Here is a 27,029-nt window from a genome sequence, read left to right as displayed (position 1 = left end):
TTAGTGAGCTCTCTCATAAACACAAAGCTATTTAGACCTTCTCTTAGAAGCACGATATCACTAATCTCAGAGTTAATGGCAATAATTGTCACCACAGATTATTGTCAGTATGTACCAGTCAGTATGCACAGCAGTAATTATCACTAATTATTCTATCAACTCTCTACTCTCTAATGTAGGTTATTTTGTATCTCCATCTTTAGATATAGTAATCTAAGTTCTCAGTTTAAGTAACTTTCCCAAAGTCACACAACTAGCAAAAGCTCATTTCATTCATCACACTAAATCACAACATTAATGGACTCTGACAACCTCTGATATGTCTGTTAAAAAAAGTCACCTTTCTTTTTCTGTATTCAATATTTACCTTCAGTGATTACTCATTTTCTTAATAGACAGAATTTATTGAATATTGGAGTGAGGATCAAGGTATTGAGAAATTTCAGTTCTAGTTCCAGCTCTGCTGTTAATTATATGAATTTGGGCAAATGTCTTTTCAGTTTTCTCATCTGTTCAGTTGGGATAATCTAAGCAGTACTATATTCGTAGCTTTGTCTTCATTGATATAGAATTGGATAATATATACAAGTATTGTTACACCAGTGAATTTAAAGTATATTATATTCATGTCTCAAATTATGTCAGATATGAGAATGGTTGGGGAGATGTTCACAATTTGTGTACTTGGCGTCAGAGGCTGGGGCTGGTATTGAAGATGTGCTGAATAAAAGGATCCAGTTCCTTGAGGCACTCCCAGCCTGAAGGAAGGTGTTAGGCCTATAACAGCTGACTAAAATGTCACAAGAAAGATACAAATAATGTTAAGAATCTAAAATCAAGTGCATGGATCTCTGCCTGGGTCTCAGGAGAAGAAACTGGATGGGAAACCTCTCACTCACAGGTCTGTATGGCAGAGATAACTTTTAAGTTAGTTTGTAAGAAATACAACATCTTAGTACAAGGCTAGTTCTTACATAATAAAAGGGAAGTAAGGGCACTTTAGAGATTCAAAATGGAATGTGATATTTTTATCAGTGTTACAAGCAAAAATTAAGGATAAGGCAGTATGGAGTCATGAAAGGATGTAATACAGAGTGACTTAAAAATATGATGAGAATTTAGATTTCCTTAAAATTCACATTTCTCACTTGTATAGACTAATAGCATCCATTTATTCGATACTTTATATACATCAGGTGCTGTACAAAAGACTTTGTCAAGATATTCTCAATTTTTGGGGGGTTAAATTTTATGGGTTAAATGTTAGAATTATCTTCATTTCATGGATAACAGAAAGCTTAAGTTTTTAGTCTTATCAAGCCACAGTCACAGAACTAGTTACTAGAAGGGAGATTTGAACCAAAAAATATGACTACATGGTATCTACCAGTTCCTAATCAATACACACCACACTGCCCCCCACGCTGGGAAAATTTACAAACTATGCAGAAAAAAGTGGTTGTATATGCTATCAAACCTTCCTTTGAAATTATGGATGCATTTATCAAATACTACCCTGCAACCAAGCTCATACATGATGGTTGGCCATTAAGCACAAGAATTAACTTCCCTAACAAACTTTTCCAATATTTCTGCACACTGCAGTAGAAAATCTACTAATGAATAGCATTTCACTGACTTACATGGGATACAATATGACTGGCTCAGGAATAAAGATTATATGTAGGCACTGCATCTTATCCCTTATATAGTGCTAGTCAAGACATGACTACTTTGTGATTCCTATCCAACTTCCTGCTAATGTGCCTAGGAAGCAGCAGCTGATGAATGGGGACTCAGATGGAGATCCTGGCTCCTGGCTTCAACCCGGCCTACCCCAGTTATTAGTCATTTTGGAGTGAGCCAGTATATAGCCAGTATATAGAACTTTTTCTCTCTCTCTCTCTCCCTCCCTCTCTCCCTCCCTCCCTTCTTTCCTCCCTCCCTCCCTCCCTCCCCCTTTCATTCTGCTTTGCAAATAAATGAATAAATCTTAAAAAGGATGACTTGCTAAAGTGGCTTGGCTTATGTGTATGGTTATATATGCAAAAACAGCTTCTGAGAGAATTTCCTAGTATTTGCATGTAGCCCTCAGTGTTGTAAGGCCTTAATCTACTGGTAGGACATTTGTGTTTACCTTAAAGAATATTTCATCTTTACTTCTTTTCTAGAGTGTCAACAAATGAAAACCAAGAAGAACATAAGAATACATGTGTGTATAAAAATGGCAATAAAAGGAAGCAGTATAAAATGCCAGCCAACCAACAGAAATAGAATAAACTGGTGGATATCTTATACTCAAATGACTTCAAAAGGAGAACCCTCAAAATGGCTTGATACCTGGGCTTTTGTCAAGAAAAATGATCTGAAGTGAAATTTGGATATGCACCAAAAGCTTTAGTCTTCAAGGACTTTTCAATTTCCTCCAGTTTGCAAGTTTTGAAACTGAACAGTTCAGCATATCTCTAATAAAAAATCATCTCCCAAGGCTCCTTTTCTATGCAGACAAAATCAAATTAACTTCAAACAGAAGAGGTTAGGTGCATACATAAAGGAAGTATCAAACTGTAACATCATCATGCTCCAGTTCTCTATGGTCTCCTAATATCTACCCAGGAGAGAAATTCAAATATTAGCTTCACCCAAGATCACTGTGAAAAATCTAAAATGCAGCTTCCAAAAGAGAAAGGCACTGAAATGAATTATTCCACTACATTGAGAGGGTTCCACAAATGATACTATAGTTCTCTAGATTTTTACTTATTTTATGAGAGCCAATGGAATTCCAGGCTCCATTCATAGCCCATGAGCTAAGCAGCACGCTTGCCTTGATAGCCAGGCAGGCATCTGGAGCAGACGGTTCCCACACTTTGGCTGTAGGAGCTGAAGTGATTCCTCTGTACCATCCAAACCATGGACTTCTGTGTGTGCACCACACAATGTGCTCCAACAATGATGCATTGCATTAATATGCTCTGAGAGCACTCACTCAGATGTATTAGAGCAATACATCACCATAACAGTTTGGCTTATATGATGTATTAATATATGAGGTACAAATGGCTACCAAAGGCACATTTTAAAGACTTATTCTCTAATGTTTTGTATTAAGTGATGTCTATCAACATCTTTTGTTGGCTTGGAAGTAACATTTGGTATGCTGTCATGGTTGATCTTTGGGATTTAGTCATTTTCCCCTTCATGAAAGCATTCTGACTACAGACCATTCCTAGTAGGAATGTTAACTCATTGAGATTTACCTAAATGTGACACAGAATGAATTAAAAAGTCTATGTGTATAACCGTGCAATCAGCCCTGGAATCCAGCCCCCAGCATGGGCCCTTGTGCTGGTTCCTTCTTCCCCGATGTGCTCTACGTGGGCTACTAGTGGACTCTGGGTAAGAAATAAGGGAGCCAGGTGGAAATGCTTCTGAGAGGCAAAAACTCTGTGTAGGCAGCTACTTCTCTGTTCCAAACCTGCAATCTCTTCAAAGAGAAGCTGTGTGTGGCTATATTTATATTTACCATACAATTCTGATCTTTCTTTTCAATGTCTAACTTTGTTGGATGAAAAGATGGAGTAACTTGTAGAAAACTAGTAATTTAGAAATTCTAAAAATGGATATTAGACTTTCTTCTATTAATATAGTTTTCAGATTTTTCCAAAATACGTTGCTAGATGTACATTCTTTGAGGGCAAAGCTCACATTTATTTTGCTTACTATTATTCCCCAGTGCACTGTGCCTTTTCTGTACAAATTCAAAAAATATTTATTCAATTCATTAATAGTCATGCTTCCCTTTTACCATAGACCCATTGCATCAGCAAATTTTTCTTTGGAGGTAAAGCGTGACTTCCTTCAAATGTAATTGCCTTCTCAAGTCAGCAATTAAATTGCTTCAAATAGTAGTAAAGAGTGGTAGTTCTTTCTTAGAAGAATGTTTCTAATCTATAGACCTTTCTTAAAGCCAACCTAGGAAGACAATCTTAATTCATGACATATTCTCTCTCTTACACACATACTCACGAGAGAGGGAGAGAGAGAGAGAGGAAGAAGGGGGGGGGGAGAAACAGAGGATGAAAGAAAGAGGGGAAAATAACTTGATCATTAATAGGAATTAACAGAGCATTTAAAATGGATGACATTCATTTGCTTATTCAGGTGCAGCATTTTAGAAAACTATTTTCTAAAGATATATACACTGGCTGGGAGTTTATGTTGTGAGGGTGCCTATACATACAGTAGTACTCTTATCCATGAGAGATATGTTTCAAGACCTTTCACAGATGCTTGAAACCACAGGTAGCACCAAATCTTATATATATATATATATATATATATATACACACACACACACACACATATATGTACACACATATATATACATATATAAGATTTATAGAGTTTATGTTTTTCATGAATATATTAAGTGTATTATATATATGCATGTCCATTAAAAAGTCTAATTTATAAGCCAGGAATTTAAGAGAATAATAGCAATGATAACTAATAATAATACAGAGCAATTATAAGAACATATTGTGGGGCCAGCACTGTGGTGATCGGGTTAATGCCTTGGCTTGAAGTGCTGGCATCCCATATGGGCACCGGTTCTAGTCCCGGCTGCTCCACTTCTGATCCAGCGGCTCTGCTATGGCATGGGATAGCAGTGGAGGATGGCCCATGTCCTTGGGCCCCTGCACCCACGTGGGAAACCTGGAGGAAGCGCCTGGCTCCTGGCTTCGGAACGACACAGCTCTGGCTGCTGAAACCAGTTAGGGAGTGAACCATCAGATGGAAGACCTCTCTTTCTCTCTGCCTATCCTCTCTCTGTGTAACTCTGACTTTCAAATAAATAAATCTTTTTTAAAAAAATAACATATTGTAATGATATACTATAATAAAAGTTATGGGGCCAGCACTGTGACATAGCGGGTAAAGCCGCCGCCTGCAGGGCTGCCATCCCAAGTGGGTGCTGGTTCGAGTCCCGGCTGCTCCACCTTCTATCCAGGTCTCTGCTGTGGCCTGGGAAAGCAATGGAGGATGGCCCAAGTCCTTGGACCCCTGTACCCAAGTGGGAGACCCAGAGGAAGCTCTTGCTTCCTGGCTTTGGATTGGTGCAGCTCCGGCCATTGGGGCCAATTGGGAAGTGAACCAGCGGATGGAAGACCTCTCTGTCTCTCTCGGTCTCTCCTTCTCTCTGTGCGTAACTCTGACTTTCAAATTGTCACTCCCCGTCTTCGTGGAGGAACGACACTAGACCCTGCGCTGTTCTTTCGTCTGCTCGGCCCTTCCCGGGTTTGCTGCTGGTTCTTCCCAGGTTGGCTACCGTCCCTTCCACCTCCGTGGAAGGGCGGTTCCCCCTGCCGCTTTCCCCACTTCTGCGGGGGAGCGGCACACCGCCGGCCGGCTCTCTCGGGGGCTGCACAGGTGTTCCTTCAGATAGATGTTCCTCCTGCATGTTGTCTCTCTCCTCCTTTATAGTCCTCTTCCACCAATCCCAACTCTGCTACCCACACGCCGAGTACGCTGCTCTCCTCCAATCAGGAGCAGGTCCTACAGTTTATTGGTTGAACTGGAGGCAGCTGAGCAGAAGCTGTTTCTCCCTTCTCAGCGCCATATTGTGGGAGAGCAGATGCATAGAATAAGTCTTAATTCCAGTAACTTAGTCTAGTCCGGGTTGCTCCCCACACAAATAAATTAAATAAATCTTTTTTTAAAAAAAGTAATGTGAATGTGGTCTTTCTCTCAAAGTACCGTGTTGTACTATGCTCATCCTTTATCTCATTTTGATGATGTGGGATGACATTAAAGGAAGCATTTTACAGCTTTTCTTTGGAGTATCTGAAACACAGCATCAATATTCCGATTCTTTAGGGCCATTCTTAAGAAGAATGACAGAGCCAAAGAACTCACTACTGAGACTATTGATAACCAACATGATATTAAATGACTAGTGGGCAGGTACAGTAAGCAATAAGGAGACACTGAATAAATTGATAATTCACATCTTGGGGGAGTTGAGTAAAATGGCATCACATTTCATCACAGTATTCAAAATTTTAAAATTACCAATATTCTGAAAGTATTCATTTAATATCTTTAGACACTTAAATTGCATAAAGTAAAATCATGGATAAGGATGGAAATTTTGTGTACTGATTACAGAATTAATGTATTACTTTAGAATCACATTTCATATACTCTGATTGTTAGTTACTTTAGTGACAAATTTCCTGGTCTATTTCATTTTCAGTCACAGATTTTGTTGAATATCTTTAAAAAGGTTTATATTTACTGAAAGGCAGACTGACACAGGAAGAAGGAGAGACAGAGAGACAATCATCCATCTTCTGGTTCACTCTCCAAATGGCTGCCAACAATCAGGACTCCCAACAATCAGTCCATCCAGGACTCCCATGTCATAGACTGAAGTGGCAGTTTAATTTACTGAGCCACAATGTCTGCTCTCCTGTTGGCTGTATTTGACAGTGTTGTGCATTCTGAGTTTCAACAGAAAACAATCTAAAAACCCTAAAATTACTCTTTATATTTGCATTTCAAACTAATACCAATGCATTCCTGGTTACCTTTCTATTGAATCTATTTTTACTGTTTTATTCCTCATTATGTTATTCATCACAGGCCTCCAAAATAACTTTAATTTTAAGCTACCTGAACAAAAGCAAACAATTTCCTACTCGCAAATTCAATAGTCTCACTTTTGCTAATTATCAGAGACACACATACACACTTCTCCAAAGTGCCTCCACATTTCTTTTATACATTTAATGTAAAATAGATGCAGGTCCTACATTGCAAACACTGAATTTATTTGCATCTAGTTTGGTCAGGGTACAAAATGAGGGAGGCACGTTTTTCAACACATCACTAGCTTCTAGTCAGTCTAAAATAAGGCTTTTGTGACCCTTTTTTTAATTTTTTTTCATTCTCTTCCCTAGGGTTTCCTCACTCTACCCACTCTCTATCTCCTCTGAAGTAAAGTAGCTCTTTAGAGCTGTAATTTGTAAACAGTGTACCACTATGGTAGAATTTATTATATACCAGCTTATCATTTCTGTTAAATAATACACTCCTTGAGACATATTCTCATATTCTCATTCAATATTTGTATTTATATTCCCATTATAGGAAATGATAGATTACGACCTATTGGTTGTGAATATTACAAACCATTATTATATTTCATAAGTCAGAATTTTTTCACTTAACATCATTCTTGATTAGCTTCTTCACATATAGAATTCAATGAATAAATAATGCTGGCTGATGGACAACTCTGAGATAGCGTGAGAAAAGAAGAGATGAAATGATAACTTGTTCATTTTTCTCCTCATTACAAGAAAATATTTGGTATTCAAAATAAACTGTTGATAATCTGTGAATATAAAATGATTGTCATCCATTATAATAGGTGACTATGAACTGCACATAAACTAGCTGAACATTTATCTAAGAAGAAATAACTGATAAAACTATCTGTCTCTAAGTAGATATTTAAGATTGATTTTTGCCTTAACAACATTCTCCTACTGCAACCATATTTTAGTTCATAAGATCACACAACACAAGAATGTCTACTTTTTCCTCATTTCAACCAAATGCTTAAAGAACAACAGTAGGCAGTTTTTCAATGTGTAGCCAAGTTGAATGTCTTGTGAAAATACTAGCTGTACAGGCATTTTGCTTAGCAATTCACACATTGGTTGAGATGGTTATGTTCTATATCACAGTACCCAGGTTCAGTTCCCTCTCAGGCTCCTCACTCTGGGAGGCAGTGCTGATGGTTGACAGGGGTAAGGAACCTTTTTTTCTGCCAAGGGCCATTTCAATATTTATAACATCATCTCTGGACCATAAAAAAATCATCAACTTAAAATTTACCTTGCTATAGATCTACTGAATCTTGAGTCCCATCTTTGGTTGCCTTGGCAGGGCCAGACCAAAGGATTTATTAGGACTTATATGCTCCACGGCCAGATGTCTTCACCGGTGCCACCCACATGGGAGGCATGGAGTAAGTTACCAACTCCTGGTTCTGGCCCAGGCCCAGTGTTGGCCCTTGCAGACATTTGGGGAGTAAGCCTTCAATTAGGAATGTCTTCTGCCTCTCCTCCCTCTCCCTTTCTCCGTCTCTCTTCCTTTCTCTTCCCTTCCTACTCCCCTCCCCCTCCCCTTCTCCCTCTTGAAAAAAATAATAGTAATAGATGAGGACATGCAAGGCATTATGTTATGATGAATGACAACTTAGAACAAATTTAAACAAGTGTATTATAGTATATAGGGTCATAGTAATGGTACCTGACTGATTTATATGATGATTTATATGATTTATATGATACTTTTAAAAGTTCATGGGAAATGAAATTAAAAGATAAGTTTTCTCTGTTGTAAGCAATTTTTGAAATCCACGCAGTTGAAGGGTCTTGAAAAAGTTAATGGAAAAAGCTTATTATGATGAAACTACACATGAACTTTTTTAACAAATTGCATCAAAATAAACATATCTTTTAATCTTGTTTTCTGTGAACTTTCTGAATATCCCTGTGCACATGTGTTCAACATGTTCAACAGTATATTTGTTGAAGGAAAAAACTAAATGTAAATTATAATAATATAAAATCATAATATTTCTATTAGGAAGTTCAAGTGTTTAGGAGATAGAAGGGATTGCTAAAACAGGTATTAACCAGTAAACTTGCCTATAGTATGCAGTAAGTATCTTTTTATTTGGGTAGTCATGTATATATAGATATAGAGTACGGCCTGAGCTCCTTGAATCATATTTAGAAGTAGATTAGAAACAAGGGAAATTAACATCTAAATTTAGCAAAAAGGAACTATGTTTTCATAATTTTATGAAACCATTAAAGGCTAACATTTGGTGCTCCCTTCCCTTGACAAGTTGATGGAGAATAAAACGAGAAACACATGCAACCCTGAATATCTACATTTCCAATGTTGAATCCAATGGTCTAAGAACTTCTTGTGCTTTCCACTCTTACAGCCCTTATGCAAACTAAACAAGTTTTCTATTTCTCATAATTTGCTTTTTCTATTTATTTATAGCAGGATAGTGGCCAGAGCTCAGGACAGGATCAGCCCCAGACTGACTACATGGGATGGAGTAGGGTACACTTCATTGGATGGAGCTGCTTAGGAGACTCATTTTGAAGAAGCATTTGCCGAGAAAGACCATAACTTTAAACAATTTTTATTTGGAAATATTTATAGAGTCACATATATTTGAGACAGATATTCAAAAGAGACCTGGTAAGCTTATTACTCACTTTGGTAACACATTTTGAAATTATAGTACAACATCACAACTAGGACATTGGCATTGTTACAATCCACCTATCTTACTCAGATTTCTGTACTTTGGTTCTCATTTTATATGTGTAGCTGTGCACATGTATAGAATTTAATGTGGGACTGGCACTGTGGCATAGTAGGTTAAGCCTCTACCTGCAGCACTGGCATCCTATTTGGGTCTCAGCTGCTCCACTTCTGACCCAGCTCCCTGCTGATAGCCTGGGAAAGCAGTTGAATATGGCTCAAGTGCTTGGGCCCCCGCAGCCGTGTGGGACACCCTGAGGAAGCTCCTGGCTCCTGGCTTAGAATTAGCCCAGCTCTGCCCATTGCAGCCATTTGGGGAGTGAACCAGCGGATGGAAGATCTCTCTCTGTCTCTCCCTCTGTCTGTAATTCTGCCTTTCAAGTAAATAAATAAACCTTTTTTTTAAAAAAGAAAAGAATTTAATGTAATTTTGTCACATGTGTAAGTTCCAGTATCCACTATCACATTTCCATGAAATTGTTATTGTATGTTAAACAAAATATAGCAAAATATGATAATGATTTGTTATTTATATTCTAGGCCTTGATGGGTATAAGATGTAAATCACTTGATGTAAGTGATTTAGGGAAAATAGGAAGGATTTGATGAAGATTTTAAAAGGATTAAATCCACTCTCCCCCAATTATTCTCAATATGAGGGAATCTGGTGTTAGACTTGGATTAGATGTGATGAAACCACCAGTTCTTACCTCAAGCATATATTTCATTTTCAGATTTATTTTCCTTAAAGCTACATTTCTCATTTTGACATACTCCTCTTTAAAAATCATCCAAGAAATTGGTATTTTCTTGAAGTCAAATGACCCTACTCTTCACAACATAAACCCTACTCACCAAACTGTGGGTGGAATGAAATGAGGTGTCTTGTTGTGCCGGCTCCTAATACAGGGCTAGTGCCACTTAATTTGCAGAGATTGGAGGAAAACTGATTATCACCCACTATTTTCAAATGCTAATCCTGGGATGGGGTTAATTTCAATTTTTCCTGTCTGCCGCTAGGGTTAGTAAGGCAAAATAAGAGAGGTTGTATTCAACTCTTTAAGAGACCACAAAGTCACAAAGAGTCTTGCTCTAACTTGGAGCATGAAGATGGGGGAAATGAGCCAGGAACTCACTAAACGATGATATCAGGAACAGAGGGCTTTCATATAACTGCACATGTAACATGAATGGGAAAGCAGGAGTAAAATATGACAGGAGTGTCAATTGGTAAAGTCAACAACAGGAGTCACTGTGCACTTACTCCTCATGTAGGATCTCTATCCTTAATGTGCTGTACATTGAGATTTAATGCTATAACGAGTACTCAAACAATATATTTCACTTTGTGTTTCTATGGGGGTGCAAACTGTTGAAATCCTTACTTAATGCATACTAAACTGATCCTCTGTAAAAAAAAAAAAAAAAAAAAAAAAAAAAAAAAAAAGAAATTATCAATTCCCAACTTGACTCTCACTGGGATTAAACATGACAATAGGTCTGCTCTGATTTCATCATCATTTAAAAAATCATCTATTATTTTTCACTTTATGTTTCTGTGTGGGAACAAACTGTTGAAATCCTTACTTAAGGTATACTAAGCTGATCTTCTGTATATTAAGATAATCGAAAATGAATCTTGATGTGAATGGAGGGGGAGAGGGAGTGGGAAAGGGGAGGGTTGTGGGTGGGAGGGACGGTATGGGGGGGAAGCCATTGTAATCCATAAGTCGTACTTTGGAAATTTATATGCATTAAATAAAAGTTAAAAAAAAAAAAGAAAAAAAAAGAAACAAACAAAAAAATATGACTAGGTTAATATAATCAATACCAGCCCTAGAAAAACATTTATAATATCAGGAATATACTTGCTTGAGATCTACATGGGAAGACAGCACTGTCACCAAAACAATAATGGAAATATTATATATTATATATGATAACATGCTTTTAAGACAAACATTTCAAAGCAGTAGGGTCTTTTCTGCTCCAAGTTATTTATTTGCTTTATTTCCCTTCTTGCACTGTTATTTTTCCATGAGGTCTGAGAACAGGTCTTATTCTTCTTTATGCCCCCTTCATATTTTAGACTAGTTAATTATATGAAATAAATATTTAATAAATAATTGTAGAATTATATCATGCTTAAACTTTAAATTACAAAAGTAAATTCATGCCTATATTCTACAAGGAAAAATATGGACTTGCAAAACAGACCTACAGATTAGAAATCAGAAATGAAAATAACCCAAACTAAGGACTAGGTCTAATAGTTTTAAATTATTTATTTATTATTTGAAAGGCAGAGAGACAGACTGGTAGACAGGGATAGCCCATCTACTAGTTCAAACCCAAAAGCAGAAGTCAAGAGCCAGGAACTCAATCTAGGCCTCTCACATGTCAGGCAGGGATCCAACTTTTCTAGTAATTACCTACTGCCTCCCGGGGTGTGCATCAGCAGGAAGCAGAACTGGGAGCAGAGGTGGGACTCAAACTCGGTCACTGTGATATAGGATGCAGGATCTAAAGTGACATAACAGCCACCTTGCCAAACACCCCCATGTGGGGCTGATTTTTAATTTTTGTTTTGTTTATTGGTATTCTTACTATAAATGCTCCCATACAACCATAACAAAGCTAGCCATAGGAATCCTGGTTTGATATTTAGAAAGTGAGCATTTAAAATATTCTTAATTTAAAAATTCAACACATCCTTGTTAATTAATCAAGGCCTGAAAATATCTATCTTTATTTTAGTTGTTACTTGACTGACATTGGGAACTATATTGTTATCATCCTCTCTAGAAAGAAAACTGAAAGAGACAGTATACAAGAATATACAAGAATATTCTTTTTTTTTTTTTTTTTTTTTTTTTGACAGACAGAGTGGGCAGTGAGAGAGAGAGAGAGACAGACAGAAAGGTCTTCCTTTTGCCGTTGGTTCACCCTCCAATGGCCGCCACGGCTGGTGTGCTGCGGCCAGCGCATTGCGCTGATCTGAAGCCAGGAGCCAGGTACTTATCCTGGTCTCCCATGCGGTGCAGGGCCCAAGCACTTGGGCCATCCTCCACTGCACTCCCTGGCCACAGCAGAGAGCTGGCCTGGAAGAGGGGCAACCGGGACAGAATCCGGCGCCCCGACCGGGACTAGAACCCGGTGTGCCGGCGCCGCATGGCGGAGGATTAGCCTATTGAGCCACAGCGCCAGCCTACAAGAATATTCTGATTCATCAAATTCTCTAAAAATGCTAGAATACAAGAAATGTGACAATTGCAGGGAGGCTAGAAGAAAAAAGGCTACCCAGAACTGCAGTGAGTATATTATAGATACTGAAAAAAAGCTGCTTCCTTCCCATATAAGATGAGAATCTGGATCAATGGAGTATTGCTCTCTTTCCACTAATTTTTCCCTGTCATGAATGTCTCTGAAAAGAAGAACATGTGTGTGGAGCTATGTTCACAGCTCCTGTACTGCCTGGAAAAACACTGGTTCTAAAAAAGTATTAATAAAAATGATGAGAAGGAACTTATATTATAGAACTTATTCTATACAGCCCCAAGAGAACTCTCAGAAAACTATCGGAATGTGGCTATATACATGACTATATATATTACCTTAGTTGAAGATTATATAATGTTGAAAATATCACAATTCTCTCATTGTTAAAAACCTTTTGAAGGGAAATATTATATGCTAAAGTAAATCAACAGAATTACAAACTTTGATGTGAGGTTTATATTTTGGCATCTACAAAGATGAAGTATGATGTTTGACATAGTTGTTACGACACTGCACCCACTTCAGATACCCAAGCTCAGGCCTGATCTGAGCTCCTCTTCCATTTTGAGCTTCCTGTTAATGCAGGCCCTGGGAGGCAGAAGGTAATGGCTCAAATAGCTGGGTCCCTGTCACCTATGTGGGAGTTCCCAGATTGAGCTCCTGATTCCCAGCTTGCATCTGACCTAGTGTAGACATTTGTGGTCATCTGGAGAGTGGGCAAATGGATAGGATCTCATTCTCTCTCTCTTTCTCTGCTTCTCTCTCTCTCTTTGCCTTTCAAATGAAATATACAAGTATAGAATTTTAAAAACAAAATATATAAAAATTTATGACTTGATAGATTTTCCACAAGGGCAGAGACTTTTTTTTATGTTTTGTCTGCAGTATTTCTTAAATATCAAGCATTGCTTGGTATATGGAAGACATTCAAAAATATATTCTGAATAGCTAATAATTAAAAATAGTTATCTAATAAAAATATTTTTATTTTGTCTATATCTTTTTAGGCAGCATCTTTCATCTATTCATGTTAAAAGCCTGATCATGACTAATCCAAATTATATAATATTCCTATTGCCACTGCCACTTTTATGATTATCTCTCTTCAAATAAGTAAAAACATGGCTATATTTCACTTGCACATTGGATATGCAAATGATAAAAAGGATAAATTTGCATCTCAGTGAGAGAAAACAAGGATATTAATTAACTAATTATTTTTAACAGTTAAATGTGTGTTGTTATTAAACAAAAGTTTTTGGTGAAATCCTTTTTTAAGTGCAAAGGAAATTAACGAGGAGAAATAAGTTGAATTTAAAGTTGAGAGGAGAAAACACCATGATCATGAGGGGAAGGCCTCTTGAGAGTGTCAAGCACAGGGTGGGAGGCCATCTACCCTGGGCAGTGAGACATTTAGTAGAGTCCAAACTGGACTGCACATAAGAGCTTGAATACAGTAATTGGTTTACCCAAGAACACAGTTATTTGGAGGCAACCCAAGGTAATACACTAGATATTATAAAACAGGTGCTCTTTGAAGTGTGGGTTAGACTTGTGGCAAATGATATCTTAACAATTAGAAAAACTGGTGGGTGCCATGGCACAGAAGGTTAAGGCATCGCTTATGAGACTTGCATTGCATACGGCATACTGCTTCAAGTCCTGGCTACTCTGCTTCCGATCCAGCTTCTTGCTAATGTACCTGGGGAAGCAGTGGGTGATGGCTAAAGTACATGCAACCTTGCCACCCATGTGGGAGACTCAGATGGAGTTCTTGGGCTCCTGGCTTTGACCCAGCCCAGCCTTTCCTGTTGGCATTTGGGAAGTGAACAAGAGGATAGAAGATATATTCTCTCTCTCTCTCTCTCTCTCTCTCTATCTTTCCTTTTCCACATTTCTTTCTCTGTGTTTCAAATAAATAGATGAATGAATCTTAAAAAAAAGAAAAATACATAGCAAATTTTCACTCTAGCACATTATCATAGTAAATTTATGGCTTTTCTTATAAATTATACATAATTAAGATCTTGTTTAACAACAAACTAGCCTTTTCTTCAAAATAATTCAATTTTGTTAATATCCAGAAAGTTTGGTTTACTTCAAAATATTTTACCTGCAGAGCTAAAGAATTTTTCAATATAAACTTGCAGATTTGGTTTTAAATACTCACTTTATGTATGGTTAACAAATTTCCAACTCTAAAAATAGATAATTAAAATAATCACTTAGCAGATAAAAGCTAAGAAAAGCATAAAATAGCATAAAACAAAAATAGTGAAAAGAAAAATAATAAAAATGGGGAGAAAGGGAAAATTACTAGCAAAATTAACATATAAACATGGTCTAAATAGCTTCTCAGTTCTTTACTAACCACAATTTGTGATATGCCAAAAAGGAAAATAAAACACCTTCCACATTTAAGATTATGTTCTTTTTAAAATATTTACATGTAAGTACATCTTCACGAACAATTCCCCCAACACAAGAGTTCCTCAAAAAGTTCATGGAACGTGCACATTATGAAGAAGCTATGCATAGGTTTCAAACTTTTTTCTACCAAAAATAAACTTATTTTAATTCTATTTTCCATGAATTTTCTGAAGTGCCTTCATTTCTTCAGTTTTGAGCCATCTGTATTCAACTTGCCCACTGACTCTCAGCTCATGTATGTTACTAATTTCATCAGCTGTCAATCACTTTCCCAAAAATGAGTCACAGCAAACTTCAGTTCTTTCCAGTAAGAATGCATGCCTTTGTAAATATTATCTCCCTCCCTCTATCTCTTCTATCTCTCCTTCTCTATGACACCACATCCATCCATTTCCCATATCTTTTGGCCTAATTAACCTACTCACCTTTCAGAATTCATTGGCATATCAAGGCTCAGAAGCCTTCCTTGACAACCCACTCTGGCTCTCCCTTGGCAACAAGTCTATACCCTGATCAAAGGGCTTAAAATGAAATATTCCAGTTGCCTACTTACCTACTTGTTTGCACGATGAGTGTATGTTTACTGAATGTATGTTAATTATGTCTTAGTTCTAGCACAATGCCTAGCATATATTAGCATTCATCAAATAGAGACTGAGTAAATTACCAAGATTCATTAAGAACCTTCTATACCAGCCAGTATAGTGAGGATATCATGCTCAAGGTTCACAGAATCTAGCAATACTTTGCTCCCAAAGTACAATTTTCTTTCAGATTAAAAAGTGATATCCCAACCCTCACCATCTTCCAGCAAGGAAGGCTTAGTCTTACCTCTGGTATAAGTAAAAATTAAGATGATAATTAAATTGTTAAAACAAAATTATTATGGGTGTCTATTCTATTGCATTTTGTACTTTAAATCCCTGATTCTAGTTCCTCACCTTCATCTCAGTAACCAATGAGGAACTGGACATTTGGTTTGAGCCTAATAAATGTTGACTCAAGGCCACAAAATTGACAATAGTCTAATGGTTCTATTCCCCTCTTGAGGGAATAGAAATCCTACACTTGTACTGCATTACAAGTCATTGAGAAATTCTGATTTCAACTTCTGGAACACTTACAAAGGAGAGCAATAAGTTATGTGTTGGTGTTAGCACAAATATATTTTTCCCCAAGTTCCCAAAGGTATTCTCAAAGACAGGTTTCCCTATGAAAGGCTTTTTTTTTTTAATTTTTGTTTAAGGCAAGCCAACAACTACCCTAAAAACTCAATATGCTATAAAGAGAATATACCAAGTTGTTTCATACCCATATGCTCCTATATTTCTAGGCCAGTCTTGATTAAATAGTTTTATCCATGCACCCCATAAATATACTCACACTCATCAGCCGGTCCTGGCTTCCTTGGTCTAGAAAACATGGTCACTGTCAATGTTCTATTTATTCCCTATCAGTCATCTAAAGTTTCATTTTTATGTTTTACAATTTAAAATTATTTTATCCCCTTTCTGACAAAAAGCAAGGAACAAATGGGCAGCTATTGGCACAGATGATAACTAAGATGAGCTATTCCTATTTGATTTCAAATGACTTAGAAATGTGCAGCTGGTAGAGCAAGAAATAGCAGGTTTCCTTCTGTTTAAGATAGAGAGTTCTCTGGAATCCAAGAGAAACCAAAATTAATGGGCCATCTGGGCTTGGAGTGTACACGGTCCATATTGGTACCGTTACTACTGTTCGGTGCTTTGGTTTAAATGCTGCAACCACAGTGTATCTACATGAATGAGATGGAAATATTAGTTTGGGCTGTCAGTCACACATGTCACACATGTCAATGTATCAAACAAAAAGTAATAGCTGACAAAGTCTGGATTTTCTTGATGTCACATACAATCATGTAGTCATTGCTGTGTTTCTTAGAGTAATGTGTGCAAATTAATAGGAAAAGAAATCACAGTTTTCCCAGAATAAATCTACATATCTCACCCTCTTCCAAAAGATTCTGAATGTTTTAATTTCAGAAATAATGTAGTAGCATTTAACTGCATGGATTCAGTATCAGATCTGAATTCAAGTCCTACATGCCACTCAATGATTAAACTTTAGGCAAATTAACTACACTCTTTAAATTTAGTTTCTTCATGTGTAAAATTGGGATAAAATGATACTGCTATGAAAAGCAGCCAGACATAAAAAGACAAGTACTGTGTGATTCTACTTATATAGTCAAATTCAAATACATAGAAAGTAAAATGATGGGAGAGAGATTTGTGTAATTGTTATACTGTTACAGAATATCAGTTTGGCAAAATAAAAAAAAATTCAGGAAATCTGTTGCACAACAATGTGAACATACTAAACACTCCTGGATTGTACATTTATATAGTGGTTAAGATGATAAATTTTATGCTGTGCTTTTTACAATTAAAATAATATTTGCTCAACAGAATTACAATGATAATTAATTTTTAAATAAATACACTTTAGCCTGAACCTTGTCGCTCCCCCTCTTGGTGGAGGAACAACACAGGACCCTGCGCTGTTCTTTTGTCTGCTCGGCCCTTCCCGGGTTTGCTGCTGGTTCTTCCCGGGTTGGCTGCAGTCCCTTCCACCTCCGTGGAAGGGCGGTACCCCCTGCCACTTTCCCCACTTCCGCGGGGGAGCGGCACACCGCCGGCCGGCTCTCTCGGGGACTGCTCAGGTGTTCCTCAGGTGTTCCTGGTGCATGTTGTCTCTCTCCTCCTTTATAGTCCTCTTCCACCAATCCCAACTCTGCTACCCACACGCCGAGTACGCTGCTCTCCTCCAATCAGGAGCAGCTCCTGCAGCTTGTCAAGTTGGTGAGAGGCAGCTGTGTAGAAGCTGTTTCCTCCCTTCTCAGCGCCATATTGTGGGAGAGCAGATGCATAGAATAAGTCTTAATTCCAGTAACTTAGTCTAGTCCGAGTTGCTCCCCACAAACCTGACAGTCAGTACTTCTCATACATGTGAGCTAGGGAAAATGAAATCATCAAAATTATCAAAAATCCATCCATGTGGACCAAGCAGAAAAATTTCTGCAGATTCCACAAATAATTTTCTTTCCTAAGTCACTGTTGTAACTGATCATCAATGAATCCCAGAGAAGAGGATCATTAATTCATCCAGGTGATTCATTCACGGTACTGACTTCAATGATTGCCATGATCCTTGTCCTTTTAGTGCAGCCTAAGTGGTAACTTGGGGAAGTGCCAGTCTCCTATGAGAAGCCACTGAGTTATATTTGGTAGCATCCATTAAATATTTGCATAGGCAACAATTTCTAAACACCTACTGAAAGCACAGCCATAAGATGTTTATTTTTGCTGAATAAAATGGGCTGGTGAATTGTTTTCCGGAGCAATAAGCCAATATTTTGCCCAAACTGATTCCCACTCCTGCCTCTCTGACATGCCTCTTCTCAATTAATTTGCTCTATCTGTATTAGTCCTTTCGTTATTTCCGAAACATCCAAGGATTTTCTCACACCCTTGGATATTTGCACTTGCTCTTCTCTCTACCTAGAACTGTTTAAGCTCAGGAATCATCTTTCACCTCAGGATAGTTCCCTATGGCCATCACGTACATAACTGATGCATGCTTCTTATTATTGCTCAGGGACAGCTTAATTTTTTTCCAAAACCTTAATTTTTTTCCCAAAGCCTTACATCCACAGATGAATTATATGTTTAAAAAAATTGCCTAGGGGCAGCACTGTGGTGTAGTGGGTAAAGCCATCGCATGCAGTGCTGACATCCCATATGGGTACCGGTTTGAGTCCCAGCTGCTCCACTTCCGATCCAGATCTCTGTTATGGCCTGGGCAAGCAGAAGATGGCCCAAGTCCTTGGGCCCCTGTACCCGTGTGGGAGACCCAGAAGAAGCTCCAGGCTCCTGGCTTCAGACTGGCACAGCTCCGGCTGTTGCAGCCATCTGGGGAATAAACCAGCAGACGAAAGACCTCTCTATCTCTACCTCTGCCTCTCAGTAACTCTGCCCTTCAAATAAAGAACTAAATCTTTTTTTAAAAACTCCCTAGAGTCTGATTCCTCCCATACAGTATAAGCTCCATAATGTAGAAATGTTTCCCTTGTTCACCATTGTATTTTACCCTAGAGTCATGTCTGATATACAGTGTGAATATCAAATATTTTTAGCATTTTATTCAATACAAAGTATTAGTGACAGCCTAACTAAAAGTGTTGTATCCATAAAGGAGACAGTTAAGTAAAACTAGTTGGTGGCCCTCAAGCACAGTGTTATTGAGTCATTTGGCATAAAATTCAAGCTCATTTCTGCTTCTGTGAAAATGAGATTTCATATATCTATTTTTCTACCATTTCTCTAATTCAAGACAGTGACGAGGGGAGGGGGCAGAATTGGTTGAAATGAAGCTAACATCTTGGCTATTGCTGCAAGCAATTTGAGATGTACAGGTAGATATTTAATAAGCTGTAGATAACAATGTATTCCTTTATAATAATACCAAGCACTTTTTATGATAATTACCTTTGTGAAAATGCTCCCGAGTTTCTTGGTTTATGTTGGAAAATCACATATTTATAATATCATTATTATACTTGCTACTGATGCCAGTAACACTTCCATTGTGCACTATGAGAAAGAACTTACAAAGAGAGAACGTATTTTGAAAGAATTTCTAACAATGAGATCTGAAGCCTCAACTCCAATGCCACCTCTGTTTCTACCTGGATCCCACACCTCAGGTGAGACACAGACTTTCTATATCTATCTCTAATGGCTGTGTTTCACTCCAACACTCACTTCACTTTTGAATACCTTAATTTCCTCAGCAGAGAAATGAGCATAACTGCCCCTATTTTATCTATTTCACAAAATTGCCTTGTAAATCTGACCACTGGGACTCATCCTGTAGATGACGAGTAGATGATGTTGGGTCATTCAAACACTATGAATTTCTGAATTATACATATACTGGGATGTGTACTTTGAGGGAAAAATATTTCCAGCATATTAGAGTTGTAATTTCATGGATGATATTACTTAAAATGAGACTAATTTGAAAAGTAAATTAAGTTTAAATGTAAAATATTAAGTCAATGATAATAATGCACAATTATGAAAACAGTATACAACCAACTGGGATTGGGAACAAGGCTGTGATAATCCATTGTGAAGCTATGTGAAAGTCGTTTCCAAAGTTAACAGGATAAACCAGGTTAAAGATGATGCTGTTATGAAGTGTGCTTGTGTATTATATAGATTGCTCAATTTAGCTCCCTGAAGTTCTGGTTCTTTGTAATACTACCATTTAATTATTTTCTTTACTGCCAATGTATCTATGAGTAATCCAGAGTATTTTGTTAGCATATATAGCATTTCCATGATCTGACCAGTTCTATACATTGAAATAAGCAGGTACAGACAATGAGAATTAGCTCACTGCTGCTTCTCCCCCTCACTGCTGTGTGTCCCCACCTCCTGCAAATTCTGAAGTTGAAATCCTAACACCCAATATGGTGAGGGCTTTGGGAGAAGACTAGGCCAGGAAGGTGAAGTCCTCACAAATGGGACTAGTGCTCTTACAAAAGAGGTCCCAGAGGGCTCCCTTACCGCTTCTGCAAGTAAGAATCATGTCTATGAGCCAAGAAGCAAGCAGATCCTCACCAGACACCAGATCTTGAAATCCTTGTCCAAATCTCCAGAACTGGAAGAAATAAGTGCTTTTTTAAACCATCAAAATTTATGTATATATAACAATCCAGGCAGACCAAGGTATCCACTGTACTGTAAATACTAGAGTCCTCTGTCCTGAATCAAAACTACTCCATGCCAAACATGATTTCCAACACAGAACCTGGTTTTGACACAATGGCTGACATGGTATGTATAAATGCTAGTGGTCAATATGCCACAAAGCAGCAAAGAAATAATCCACAGCATTGCAGGGTTCAGACAACAATCTGGTGGGAAGATAAGACATAAAGCAGAATCAAGTCTTTGAGGTCAGAGTCTGAAGCATGTTCAACATCTTATTCTCAGCTCCGCACCTGATTTCCAGTATACAGTAAGCCCATAATAAATGCTTGATGAGTGGATAAAGGAAAAACAAATTGATTTATGATAGAAAAGATTATTAGTATACAAAATTTGGAAGCATTTCTCTTTTCATAAATAGGACAGTCAAGAAATGCTTAATCATATACCATTTATCTAATATATACATATGAGTCAGCCCTTAAAAAAAGGACAGATAATGATTTGTAGAAAGAAAAAGTAGGGCAAAGGATGACAGTGATACAAGAAATGTAGGTCCAGGGAAGTTCTGGGTTATCTAATTTTAATTATTATGATGCCTCTGATTTTCTTCTTCCTTGAAGTTTCATCAAATCTTATTCCAGTTTCTTCGCAGTCAATAGCCCTCCTAAGGAGGCAGATGACAGCAAGGTCTCTGAGCTGTGCCAAAGAGGAGACTGTGCCCTATTTGGGACAGCTCATCTCTCTCCTCCCTCAGTGGGTGCTGTCAAAGCTGAGCCAGGAAATATGTCCTGGTCTGCAGGCTGAACACAAGTCAGGCACTCTTCAGTGAGGATTCAGTCTTGGCTCTCTTCCTTTGACCACTAAGCTCTAATTTCACACAATTACTACATGTCTGAGGTTTCTAAAACCATTTGTGTGGATCTCAAACAGTTACTGTACTAGATCCAAATTTTGACCTTGATTAAGCAAGCTTCAAATCCTTTCTAGCCCTGCCCTGACAGTGAAGTTCCAAGGACACACACTGAAAGGAGGAAATCTGCATGACTGCTACAGTTTAGTGATCGCTTATTAGGAGCCAGTCACTGTGCTCAAGACTTTGCATGCAGCATCTCATTTAATCATCATTATATATTCTACCTGCTGGCTCCTAGGATTATTCCTGCTACCCTGAATTGCAGATGAAGAAACTTGTTCCAGTTATACAGTAAGTGGGACTTAAAGCCAGATTTAAAACTGCAGCAATTTCCACTGTTAGCAGATCAAGAGCAAATGATACCAGAGACATGTCAACAGGCACATAAACTAACATCTAGAAGAGAAATCAAGAAGTCGTAGGCCATGTTTCTTCATGCAGTCAGGCAAACACATGAGCTGAGATATAGCTGTGGGATAAACAGAAGTGCCAACAGCAATTTGGCAAGAGTTCTTTGTGTCCTTGTCAGTGATGAAGTCAGGAGAGGAGCCTTTGAGAACCCAGCCTGTTCTCACCTCAGGGAGCAAAGAGAAAGGAGATTCGGCAGAGTCCTTCAGATCCTCTTGTTAACCAAGGTATAGAGTTCAGAACGTAGAGTTTGCCAATTTGTAAAACCATATAATCTCTGGCCATGAGACTGACTGTTTTGATGCCTACTTCAGGAAACTAAGCACCCCTATGTGTCATATAAATGCATGGTAAGAGGGATTTAGAGAAAAATGGAACAAAAAGGTCTTCCAAGTGCAAAGAAGAAAAGTGGCATCACAACACTAACAGCAGGAGGTTTGTCATGAAGATGGAGAGGCAGAACAGTTCCGAGGGCACTCTATTTAGGAAGGCATCCTGGCCAAATGTACCAAAATCAATGTAGGAATCAATAACGACAAGGACTAAAAAGCCCCTGGCACAGGGTAGATGAGCAGTCTTCTCCTCCTTTTCCACCTTGATCACCTGCCCTCAATCATCTCAAAATGAAATTTTCCATGATCAGACTGTTAGTGCTGCTTTTCTGAACAGTGCCATTGATTTTTCATCATGGGTTGTTTGTTGGGGACCTTATAAACTGAAGCATGATGGCTGTAATGTGATAAATAAGGTGATCTGTTTTATCTGAATACACAAACATATGTTTGGAGCACATCTTCCTCACTCTAGTCAGCCCAGCTCTTCAGGATTGCTGCACTGACAAATGGATTGGAAATGAACCCATGGAAACTTTGACATCTGGTCCAAGTAAGAATTGAGTACTATATTAACAAGTAGGCATATTTCTCTCATAATTTTTTTATCTTTAAAATAATACAAACTACAGACTCCCTCCTCCTTATACTATAAGTTTTAAAAACCAACAAATAGGAAGATATAGATATTCATTCTATGAATCAAACATACTTAAATGCAGTGTTATAATCCAGGGGTATATCTGATCCCTGTGGGTAGTGGTTCTAATAGAATAGAATTTGATTGTTAATCATATAATGCTGTTTTCTGTTTTGCTTGCTAAGGAGGAAAACATCCAAGGTTTTTTTCTTCACTTGCATAATAATATCAATATATTTGGCCATGTTTTAAGGAATTAAAGAAATGCTTCAAATGACTCCTGATTGTTATTCTTATGTCTAACATACCCATGCTGTTCAAAACATGCTATTAGATGCAATATAACACATACAGGAAACAATAAAAATATACTCTATTAAAATTAGTAATGTGAAATAGTAATATAATTTACTATAATTCACAGGTAAAGATAACTCCAAACTGATAAAATAGATTTGCATTTATAAATATATGATTGAGTTTCCTTAGTTTCATATTTCATATTTGACATAAAGGTAGATGAGGACATATGGTCCTATCTATGTAAACTAAAACTTCACTCACAGGTCTATAAATTTCTTCACCCTAAAAATCAAAATGCGTATCAGAACTGTCTGGAATTTTCAACACCTGTAGGCATAAATGTGAGTGAGTCATAAAGGGAGCCATTTGCTTCAGATAATTAAACATGGAAGAAGGGCCTCTTGATAACTTTATTAGACATGATAATGTGTGCTATGCTAAAAGAGATTCATGAAGCCAAAAGGCAATGCCTTTTAATTCAGAGCTGAGGCTGGAGGGAAGGGCAGAGGAATGCCTTTTTCTAACAGAAATCATATAAATGGGTTGAGTGCTTCCTAATCTTTTTTTTTTTTTTTTTTTTTTTTGACAGGCAGAGTGGGCAGTGAGAGAGACAGAAAGGTCTTCCTTTTGCCGTTGGTTCACCCTCCAATGGCCGCTGCGGCCAGCGCGCTGCGGCAGGCGCGCCGCGCTGATCCGAAGGCAGGAGCCAGGTACTTATCCTGGTCTCCCATGGGGTGCAGGGCCCAAGCACTTGGGCCATCCTCCACTGCACTCCCGGGCCACAGCAGAGAGCTGGCCTGGAAGAGGGGCAACCGGGACAGAATCCGGCGCCCCGACCGGGACTAGAACCCGGTGTGCCGGCGCCGCAAGGCGGAGGATTAGCCTAGTGAGCCGCGGCGCCAGCGGAGTGCTGCCTAATCTTTGAAGATGTAATATAAGTTTATGTTTTGGTATGTGAATTTAGCCTGCTACCTACCTGAATCCTAAAATTAGTGACCAATTTAAGATTTTTTTTCATTTTCTCTTCTCTCTTTCACCACAGCTTCCTCCTCTCCCTTCTTCCTTCTATCCTGTCTCAATTTCAGTAGAGACTCATATTGTTTGGAATTTATCCCTCTACAATGCTTCAGATCCAATCCATTCATTCATTTAATCAGCAGATGTGTATTTTTGTGTCTGTGTCCAAGGCACTCCCTGTGCACTTACAGGGTTTTACAATGAATAAGAGTTCACCTCCACTCTGAAGAAATCAATGAAAACACTAAGGAAACTCCAGAAGAGGGGCTCATCTACACATCTAGACTGGGAATTTGGGTACATTGTGGAGAATGAGCATTGAGTGCGTGTTTTTATGCATACCTGCTGACCATTTGGAATCACATAGGAAGAAGTCTTGGAGAGGCCTCAGTTTTCTGAATGTTAAAAACTCAAGAAAGAAAGACTTCTTAGGCTGTGACCAGATTTGAAAAAAAATATACATTCTGAATTTTAGAAGAAGAAAGAAATTTGGTCTACTGAGTGCTTTTCTAATTTTTTTTTTTTTTTTTGAGATAAAAGTTACTTTGGTTGATTCCATATCTTGGCTACTGTGAATAGTGTTGCAATGGATATGGAAGCACAGGTATCTTTTTCGTTTTTGATTTTTTTAAAAGATTTTATTTATTTATTTGAAAGGCGGAGTTACAGACAATGAGAGGGAGAGACAGAGAGAAAGGTCTTCCCTCCATTGGTTCACTCCCCAAATGGCCGCAACTGCCGGAGCTGCGCCAATCTGAAGCCAGGAGCCAGGTGCCTCTTCCTGGTCTCCCACCACGGGTGCAGGGGTCCAAGCATTTGGGTCATCTTCTACTGCTTTCCCAGGCCACAACAGAGAGCTGGTTTGGAAGAGGAGCAGCCGGGACTAGAACCAGCGCCCACAAGGGATGCCGGTGCTGCAGGCAGAGGATTAACCCACTGCGTTTGCCATGGCACTGGCCCCTCAGGTATCTTTTTCAAATGCTAATTTAATTTTCTTCTGATATATCCCCAGAAGCAGCATGGATGGGTCATATGATAGATCTATTACTAGTGGTTTTTTTTTGTTGTTGTTGTTTTGTTTTTTTTAGGAACTTCCATTCTGTTCTCCATAAGAGATGTAGTAATTTGCATTCCTATCTCTTACATGTGCAAGCCATAGTATTCTACAGGAACTTGGAAAAGTGACATCCATAGGAAAAGGATGGGGAGAAGTGGGGAATACAAGGAGTTTGGGTAGCAGTACCAAAACACAGTTAACAAGTGCTAGTGTATCATAGCACAGTGAGGCAACTATAGTTCACAATAATGTATTATATTTGCTATAAAGAACAGGAATCAGTAAGCTCCAAACAGAAAGAAAAGATAAGGAAATGGAAAGGCTAGAGATTAGTTACATTGGCTTACAGTGTGTCTATGTGTTGGAATATTGCACTGTGTCCTATAAAAAGTACAATAATTGTATGTTAACCAAAAAAACTTAAATAAAATAAAGAAAAAGATAACTTTGGGATGACTCAATTGCACTGTGGGGTATTTTTATTTTTGCAGCATAATGGGCATGTTTTAAGTTCCTTGATTATGATATATGGGTCAGAGTGAAAAAAGAGATCTACTTTACCTCATCCCAATTTGACTGCACACTCCTATCCCTGTTCCAAGGGAGGGAAACAAGGAATTACAAATGAAAAAAAAAAAAATAAACAAGAACATCAACAGCATTGCCAGGGTTCCAGTACCAGTATTTAAGAGTATGATGTGACCAGTGCTCACTGGCAGATAAATGCAAGATTAAGGGAAACAGACCAAAGAATAGCACACAGGAAGACTGAGCCAAGCGAGACTGGAAGGCTACCTCAGAGAATGCATATCCCTTGGAATTCTGTCATCAGGAGGGAGGACTTGAGGGCTAAGCATCCCAGATGTCTTTTTTTTTTCATTTAGTGAGGGTTTAGAGTTAAATGCAACTTTAATTTATTGCTGTTATTATGTGTGCCCCTAAATAATTCTCTACCAAGCCTGCTGTGGCGAAGAGAAGTGGGAGTCAAAACATGCTAAAACAATAGAAAAAGACAAATAAAGCCTATGAGATAAAAATAAATAATATATTCTAGGAGCTCTTATTTTCCCATCATTTCCAATTTCTCTATCCTAATGGCTTCCTAAAAACTTTTGTGGTGATTACCAGGGAGAAAACTGACTATTCAAAAGTTTATTTACTTCTTGCTGGATTAGACTTTGATTTCACAGCTATGACCAGGAGTTAGAGACTTCACTTCAGCATTATATTGTATCCAGCAACAATATCCTTCTCATGTTCATGGCCAACTTCCTAAAAACAGACAAACAGACAAACCTGTATAGCTTTCATCTCTTCCCCTCCCATGCTTCTTTAACCTCTTGTAATCTGAGTTTTAGGAGAACTGCTGTTTCAAAGCTACCTCTATTAACTTTTCCCAGATTCCTGTTCTTTTGTAGATCTTCCCTGGCTCTAAAAGAGCAGTCAATGTAATTCATGATACATAACAAGTGATTAAATTACTGCTTATATTGGGGTCATCTGCTTTGTGTTTCCTTCTCAATGT

At 38.1% G+C, this 27,029-nt stretch overlaps 1 protein-coding gene and 1 long non-coding RNA gene across 45 annotated transcripts in view; both read right to left on the bottom strand.

Moving 5' to 3' along the window:
- NRXN1 (neurexin 1) overlaps positions 1-27,029 on the bottom strand; it is a 1,231,187-nt gene that overhangs the window by 707,518 nt on the left and 496,640 nt on the right. The window lies entirely within an intron of this gene.
- Positions 12,343-27,029, bottom strand: part of LOC138848817 (uncharacterized) — a 37,956-nt gene continuing 23,269 nt past the window's right edge. The window contains exon 2 of the long non-coding RNA XR_011386923.1: positions 12,343-27,029. This exon is cut by the window's right edge and continues 14,645 nt beyond it. This is a non-coding gene — a long non-coding RNA (uncharacterized lncRNA).

This window comes from Oryctolagus cuniculus, chromosome 2 (assembly GCF_964237555.1).
Source record: "Oryctolagus cuniculus chromosome 2, mOryCun1.1, whole genome shotgun sequence".
Taxonomy (NCBI): Eukaryota; Metazoa; Chordata; class Mammalia; order Lagomorpha; family Leporidae; genus Oryctolagus; species Oryctolagus cuniculus.
This window is presented reverse-complemented; position numbering and strand designations above follow the sequence as displayed.